Source organism: Furipterus horrens, unplaced genomic scaffold (assembly GCF_987537825.1).
Source record: "Furipterus horrens unplaced genomic scaffold, mFurHor1.1.pri manual_scaffold_6, whole genome shotgun sequence".
Classification (NCBI taxonomy): Eukaryota; Metazoa; Chordata; class Mammalia; order Chiroptera; family Furipteridae; genus Furipterus; species Furipterus horrens.
The window spans coordinates 117,263,384-117,272,139 of record NW_028327176.1 but is presented as its reverse complement, the minus strand read 5'-3'; the positions used below and the strand labels follow the sequence as shown (position 1 = coordinate 117,272,139).

Below are 8,756 nucleotides of genomic sequence, written 5' to 3'. Positions count from 1 at the left end.
TCAAGTGTAGACAAATAGATCAATGAAACAGAATAGGGAATCTTTCATCCATCCCTACTTTCTTCTTTATTTTTATATTTTCATTTTTATTCTTGTTAAATCACTCCTGTTTCTGCCTGATCCTGTTGTTAACATTATCATGATCCTAGTTCAATTTCCTTTATATGCAATTTTAGCAGTTTAGCTAGATGGTTTTCTTACCTTCAATCTATTTTTCTTGTACTTGTTTTTTTAATTAAGAAATTACATAAAATATAAACATAATTTTACATAAATTCCTAAATGCAATTACATAAAACTTATTTTAGTACAGATTTTAAAATGTTTTTTTTAATGAAATATTTGATACATGTTCAAGAATCTATGTAAGGTTTCTATAAATACGTAATATAATATATATCAATATATTTATATGTATATTTTACCATACCATGCGGCGCACCTGAAGCCAAGCTGTATTGACTCCGTCTTTCCCTTGGATCCCTCAGCTGCGAAGAGGGGAGGGTCTGCTGCATGGGCAACAGCAGACCCTCCATATCACCCTGCCCAGGCTCTGTAGCTTCAGCTTCACTGGAGAGGACACTCCAGCATCATTGCAAGATGTCGATTCAACACGGGAGGAGACACTGTCACTCCCGAGTCGGACTGCACAGCCATTCTCGGCGGTGCAGATAGACTCTTAAGAAGCTACACCATCGTCTCTCGAGACGGACGGCTGCCGACGACGACGATATTTTACCACTATAAAATTTATAAATATAAAACTTTATATATTAACTAAATATAAAATTCATAAATGTAAAATATTTCTTAAATATAAAGTATTTTTGAATATAAAAATATAATGTAAGTTATGACAATAACAATAAAACATTCTCTTCTTCCCTTACTTTTTTTAATCCCTTCACTGGATGCCAGACTTCTGTTATGAACTTTGTATATATGCTTCCAATTTTTTTCCTCCATCATAACTGGATACACACCCCACAAATTTTGTCCTCTGTTTGTTTTAAAAAATTGGTTACTCTATATACATTTTACTGCATTTTAATTTTCTCCCTCAATATTACTTTTTATAAATCAGTTTGGATTACTCGATACAGTCCTAAGTGATTCTCTTCAATAACACTCTATAATATAGATGTACCATAATTTAGACAAGTGTTTTCTTGTTAATGACTATTTACTCTGCTTCCAGTTTTCTGCCACTATGAATCATGCTGCAATAAACACCATTAAATGCATGTAAAGTACTTTGTATTAATCAGAGTCTCAAGGAGTTTGCTAGGTAAAGGGATTATGCATTAACTTTTTTAAAATACATGTTGCTGAACTACTTTGCAAAACAGGCCGTAGCTCGCCACATACTGCCAGCAATGTATGGAAATGTTTTTGTCCTTAAGTCACATCCAGCAACAGGTGCCAGCATGATGTGTGTAAAGTCATAGCTATAATTGTTTTAAATTACATATCATTGACTACTAGTGAATCTGAGCCTTTTATATATTTGCTAATATTTTGGATTTCCTCTGTAGCAAACTACTTATTCATACATTTTGTTCACTTTAAAAAATTAAATTTTTCATATTTTCTCATCAAGTTTAAAAACTTTTTAAAAAGTACAAATGTTAACTGATTGCCTGTTAATTGTATAATAACTTTACTATAACTATTATTTTTTAATAAATTTTTACGGTCCTTTACCATTAAAATGTTTAATTTTATGTCTAATACATCTATCTTTTACTCTATTGTCCCTGGGTTTAAAATCTTGGTTAAGTATATCCCTGCCCCTAGCTTGTACTGATACGAAATATATATATATATATTTTTGATTTTTACATAAGTCCTTCACCCATCTTGAACTCATTTATTTTATAGAATATAAGATATTTTTCATATGGATACAGTTAGTAGAGCCAGCACATCTATGGAATAATGCATCCTTTCCATTGAACTGAAATGATAGAAAAATTTATTAAATTAAATTCTCATATATTCCGAGATCCATTTCTAGATTCTCATTTTCATTTTACCTACCTTTATGCTACATGATATAATATTTATGTTATTTTGATGACTTTAAAGACTGATAAAGTCTGGTGCCTGGTAAAGCAAATTAACATTACTGTGGTTCTTTCTTAAAATTGACTATTTTCAGGTATTTATTTGTCCATATAAACTTTAAGTACAGTAGTCCCTCTCTATATTGCAGTTCACTTATTGCAGCCTCACTGTATTGTGGGATTTTAAAAAATATTATATTTAATTATTTATCGCGGATTTTTCACTATATCGTGGAATTTGCGGTACTGTATAGACATGTTGTTAAAGTTATGTAGGTTTAAGAGTGTAGAATATGTTTAAGAACATAAGTAGTGTTTATAAAATGTGGAAAAGGTTAATAAGGGTCTGGGAACAGTTTATAAGTGTGTGGGAAGGGTTTATAAAGCCTTTATAAATAAATACTAAAATAAATGTCAGGTTTCTATTTTGTGGATTTTCACCTATTACAGGGGGGGTCTAGAATGTAATACCCACAATAAGTGAGGGAATACTGTAATTTTATTCAACTTCAAAGCAAATTTTAAAATATGTTCGAATTCCTATTTGTATTACACTAAATTTACATATTATTTTTGAACTAATGAACTTTTATATTGTAACTTTTAAGAAATTGGTATCTACTTTTACTTAATCTTTTTTCATATACTTTGATTTTCTTTGTAGATAGCATGCTTCTTTCTTATTCAAATTTTCCCAAAATTCTTATTGCTCTTACTACTTAAAAAAAAAAAATTCTTGTTTATATTTCTAGTTGTTTATGGCTAAGATAAAGAAAATCTCCTGTTTTTCCAATATATCTCTTACCCAAATTCTTTTGGCAATTAAAAAATTTTTCCTACCAAAGTCTCTTAGGTTTCTTTCCTATATAATCAGACTAAAGTAAAAAGGAATAAGTTTAATCTCTTCTTTTCAATGCATACAAATTATTTAATTTTCTTGTGAAGCAGTGGTGATTTCAATTTTAACACCTTGCTTAATTTTGCTTGTTAATTTTTAAACTAGAACCCACCTCTTCTTAGAATATTTCCTCTTGGACTTGAGTAGAATTATTTCATCAATTCCTATTTTACTTGGAAATTTGATTATGAGTGATTATTCCATATTAGCACATTTTTTGTCATCTATTTATATAATCATATAACTTTTATACTTTAGTTGGTTGATTAATGTATTATATATCACCCTGGACTTCCTAGTATAATCCTATTTGATCTCTCTTTTGCTAATTTGATGAATCCTATTTGTTAATATTTTATATGTAAAAATATAACCTATATTCATAAATAAATTTGGTTGTATTTTTCTTTTTAGTTTTCTTTTTTTTTGAACTTTAATGAACTCTGAACTTTTTATTGGCCTCCTGCCCCGCAAAAAGATCCCCTACTTCTGCTGCCTTTAACGCCTCAAAACTTTGGTGTCGTTGACCTCAGACACCACTTTGCCATCCACAATCCTGTGGGTGGTGGTCTTTTGGATGGTTTGTAAGGAGTGGCTGTTGTCCAGGGTGTCAACAAGATCGAAGTCCTCCCCTTCTTCCAGTAGTCGGCGGTAGGTGGCAATCTCAGCCTCCAGCTTGACCTTGATGTTCAGCAGGGCCTCATACTCCTGGGCCTGGCGCTGCCCCTCTGCCCGGGTCTGGGCCAGCTCTGACTCCAGTTGCAGCAGGATCCCATTGAGCTGCTCCATCTGCATGGCATAGCGTGTGTCCACCTCCCTCAGGCTGTGCTCCAAACTGGCTTTCAGATTTCTCATTGAGTCCAGGTCAATCTCCAAGGACTGGACCGTACATCTCAGCTCCGTGAGTGTCATCTCAGCAGCTCCTATCTCAGTGATCTGCGAGGTGACCCCTGTGGTGCTCTCCTCAGTCTGATGGGACCAGTACTTGTCTAGCTCCTCTCGGTTCTTCCGAGCCAGCTCGTCATACTGGGCCCGGATGTCCGCCATGATTTTGCTGAGGTCCTGAGATTTGGGGGCATCCAACTCCACAGTCAGCCTGGAGTTGGCAATCTGGTTTTGTAGACCATTTACTTCCTCCTCATGGTTCTTCTTCATGAAGAGCAGCTCCTCCTTGAGAGTCTCGATCTCCGTCTCCAGCTGCAGCCGATTGATGTTTGTGTCATCAATGACCTTTCGAAGCCCATTGATGTCATTCTCCACAGACTGGCGCATGGCAAGCTCCGCCTCATACTTGACTCTGAAGTCATCAGCAGCAAGACGGGCAGAACGATGCGGGCATTGTCCACAGAATTTGCAAAGATCTGAGCCCTCAGGTCCTCGATGATCTTGAAATAATGCGCCCAGTCTCTGACCTGGGGTCCCTTTCTCTATAGGTGTTCCCGGATTTTGCTCTCCAGTCTCCGATTCTCAGCCTCCAGGCTTCTCACCCTCTCCAGGTAGGAAGCCAGGCGGTCATTAAGGCATTGCAAAGTCTCCTTCTCGCTCTGGATGCCCCCTATGCCTGCCAGACCCCCGGCCATCCCTGCAGCCAGGCCCCCGGATCCCCAGTTGCCCCGCACGCTGGTGGAGTGGGACACCGAGATCCGGGAGCCCGAGCCCCCGGCGCCTGCATAGACGCTGGCCGCGCTGCTGGCCACGCTGCTGGCCGGCCGGACCCGGTGACTGGAAGACTGCACGGAGCCCAGGCTCCGGTAGTTTGTGGAGAAGCTGGAGCGTGTGCTGAAGCTCATGTTGCTCAGGGAGAAAGGCGAGAAGCCGAGACTCAGGTTGAAGCTGCAGTCTGTTTTAAGTTCTTATTAGATTTGATACTAAAATCATGCTGACCTCTTTTTAAAATATTTTTTATTGATCATGCTATTACAGTTGTCTCAATTTTTCCCCTTTTCTCCCCTCTGCCTGGTACCCCCTTTCCCTCCAGCAATCCCCCCACCCGTTAGGTCATGTCCATGGGTCATGCATATAAGTTCTTTGGCTTCTCCATTTCTTATACTATTCTTGACATCCCCCTATTTCATACCTGCCAATTCATGCTTCTTAATCCCTGCACCTTTTCCCCCATTCTCCCCCTTCCCCACCCAGCTGATAACCCCCCAAATGATCTCCATCTTATGATTCTGTTCCTGTTCTGGTTGTTTGTTTAGTTTGTTTTTAGATTCTGCTGTTGATAGTTGTGAGTTTGTTGTCATTTTAATGTTCATAGTGTTGATCTTCTTTTTCTTAAATAAATCCCTTTAACATTTCATATAATGAGGGCTTGGTGATGATGAACTCCTTTAGCTCACCTTGTCTGTGAAGCACTTTATCTGCCCTTTCATACTAAATGATAGTTTTGTTGAATAGAGTAATCTAGGTTGTAGGTTGCTTTCTTTTAATCACTTTGAATACTTCTTGCCAGTCCTTTCTTGCCTGCAAAGTTTCTTTTGAGAAATCAGCTGATAGTTATGGGAACTCCTTTTTAAGTAGCTCTCTGCTTTTCAGGTTCTCTCTTTATTGTTAACCTTTGGCATTTTAAATATGGTCTTTGTGTGATCCTCTTTGGGTCCAATTGTTTGAGGAAATCATCCATTTTTCTATATTGTCTAATTCGTTTTTTTTAGAAGTACAGAAAGTCTCTCAGATTCTTTTAGTTAATATACTACCTGTGGTCAAGTTTATATTTATAAATTTATTTTTATTCTAATTTGTTTCATTTCTATTTTCTGTTTCCTTAGTGGAATTTTATTGATGTGTTTTATTGGTTATTTTATTAAAGCAGCTCTTAGATTTTTCTTTTTTATAATTTAAAAAATTTGTTTCATCAATTTTAGTGATTATATTTACTAATTCCCTCCTACTATACTATTTTGGTGTATTTATAGCTCTTTTTGTTAGTGTATAAGATAAAAGTTTATTTCCTTTATTATTATATTTCCTCCGTTACAATAAACAAGTTTTGCAATATATGTTTTTCATTCTGAGTATAGTTAACATTTTTAAAAATTATAGTTGATATAAATATTATTTTAGTTTCAGATGTACAACATAGGTTTTCAACATTTATCCAGCATTATTTACAATAACCAAGTTATGGAAGCAACTTAAGTGTCCATTGTATATATACAGTGGAATATTACTCAACAATGAAAAGAACAAAATCCTGCCATTTGCAACAACATGGATGAACCTAGAGAGTATGGCTTCTTGTTCCATGTTGTAATATAAACTATTTTCTTTTTCATTGATTTCTATGAATTTCTTTTTTCATTTACTCTTTAATTCAAGGATTATATTTAAAACTTTTTCCTTCATTTATCAGTTTATTTATTATTGTTTATATCCAGGAATGTGTCTTGCAAAATGTCTGCTTTTTGAACTTAATTTTTCCAAGGAAGCATAAATTTTTCCAAATATTCCATGAACATACAAAATAATTATCCATTGGATAAATAATTCTCTCTTATCTACCTTTCTCTTTCTATATATGTGTGTGTGTGTGTGTGTGTGTTGCATGTATGTGGTGTATATATATATATATCCGTCGGCAGCCGTCCGTCTCGAGAGATGATGGTGTAGCTTCTTAAGAGTCTATCTGCACCGCCGAGAATGGCTGTGCAGTCTGACTCGGGAGTGACACAGTATCTGTCTCCTCCCGTGTTGAATCGACATCTTGCGATGACGCTGGAGTGTCCTCTCCAGTGAAGCTGAAGCTACAGAGCCTGGGCAGGGTGATATGGAGGGTCTGCTGTTGCCCATGCAGCAGACCCCCCCCTCTCTTCGCAGCTGAAGGGTCCAAGGGAAAGACAGAGTCAATACAGCTTGGCTTCAGGTGCGCCGCAGGAGTTGCCGGTGTTGACTACAACGTCAAACCGCCTTAGGGACTCCGGCTCCGGATTTTCTGTCGGGGTTTACTCCCCTAGCCTTTCCCCTGAAGAGGTATGCCACAAGGCAGCGGAGGTTTTTTGGAGTCATATACATATATATATATATATATATATATATATATATATATATATGTATATATAGAGATATCACAATCAACCTAAATGAAAAAGATATAGAAAAAATTGTAGATGCCAACTCCAATTATACCTGAAATTTCTCTTTTTCTTCTTAACAACCAAAAGAAGAAATGATGGAATGATGGCAGCAAGATTTTGTCAACTCACATACTGATAGAAGTGACACATATAAAATCCCTGAGAATTCTTGTGACAATTTGAGGAGGAAGATCACAAGAAAAGACTGAACATCTGGCTAGTTAATTATTGGAATTTAAGACCAGTAAAATTTGGGGTTCTTTTGGTAGATATGACTGTTTATTAGCAGGTAGTCAGGAATTCACCACTTATACTTTATGATCAAATGCTAAAACTTTGGCTACATTTCATGTTCTTTTTTTCTTCAATCAAAGAAAGGATAGAATACTTTAGATTAAGTTGCCTTAGGGTGTTAACTAGCAGAACCAAACTAGACTAGAAGTCAAAGCCAAATGCACTTACTCTCTCTTACACAAAAAACTTTCAGATTCTATAAATGGCAAGAATAAAGAAAATACACAGCTTCAGAAATTCCTGGTATATGCCAAGCAAAAAGCTTACCTAAAGTCTCATTTAAGCCAGCATGAGTCTTTTAAAGGGAAATAACCCCCTCTAATCTTTTGTCTAGAGACTTCACTGGGTCTTCTAGTAGGAAGATTCTTGCAGAAATATCAAAGTTCCCTACCATGATTGTTTGCTTGAGATCAGATGGTGTCCCTACTGGGGATAGTGAGCTAAACATACCATCAACTAAACTCTCAGAGGGAACCCTTTGATGTTATTTTCTAGCAACTCTCCTGGTTGAATGCTCTACCCAAAGCTATGCTTCAGTCAGGTTTTTAAAAGGTCTTTTTCCCCCCCTCTGGTGGTCACTGATCTTTATTTGGTTACACACCACACCCAATCTGATTCCCTATATACCTTGTACTTTGTCCCTTTCTGTGCCTTTGAATGAATTATTCCATTTGCCTCTTCCTTGTTCTGGAGAACTGCTATCTATGCTTAAAGATACACTAATGAATCCTTACCCAAACACTCCTCTCCGCCAGGCAGAGTTATGCAGTCCCTCCTCTTCCTTCTTATAGCACCAGCAACAATTGGACATTTCATGCATGCTCTTTGAAAGAATGTTCTGTCTCTTTCATCTCTGTCACCCTAGTGATAAACATGGTATCTGGCATACTCTAGGTAGTAAATGATCAAATAAATGGATGACTGAACAAACAAATGTGTTCTAAAACCAGGCATGGGTTTTGAAAAAATTTTTAAATATCATATTGGGTTACGGTTGGCATCAAACTACTTTGAAAATAATATAAAGGCATTTTTTAATTCACCAGGTCTAGATAACCACCCCCTGAGACCATGACAGAAGATAAGAAAGGAAAAGACAGGTTAGATTAAGCACAGATACTACGAGCTCATGAAAATGAGTTACTGACATAAATTTCTGAGATCTTGGAGAAGGAAAATCCAAGATCCAATAATGTTTCCTCACTTAAAAATAAACATGAGTAGGACTGCTGACCAAGATGGAGACATAGACAGACACACTGCGTCTCCCTCCACAACTAAGAAGGAATACAACTACCTCAAAACAAGAGACAACCAGAAGTTCCAGAAAATCAAACCGCATGGAAGTCCAGCAAACAAAGATATAAAGAAGAAACACTCATCCAAATAGGTAGGAGGGGCTGAGCCGGGACGAAGAGGACG

At 36.7% G+C, this 8,756-nt stretch overlaps 1 pseudogene; it reads right to left on the bottom strand.

The window, feature by feature from the left end:
* Nucleotides 1–3,420: 3,420 nt before the first annotated feature.
* Nucleotides 3,421–4,798, bottom strand: LOC150007276 (keratin, type I cytoskeletal 18 pseudogene; annotated as a pseudogene).
* Between the last annotated feature and the right edge of the window lie 3,958 nt (nt 4,799–8,756).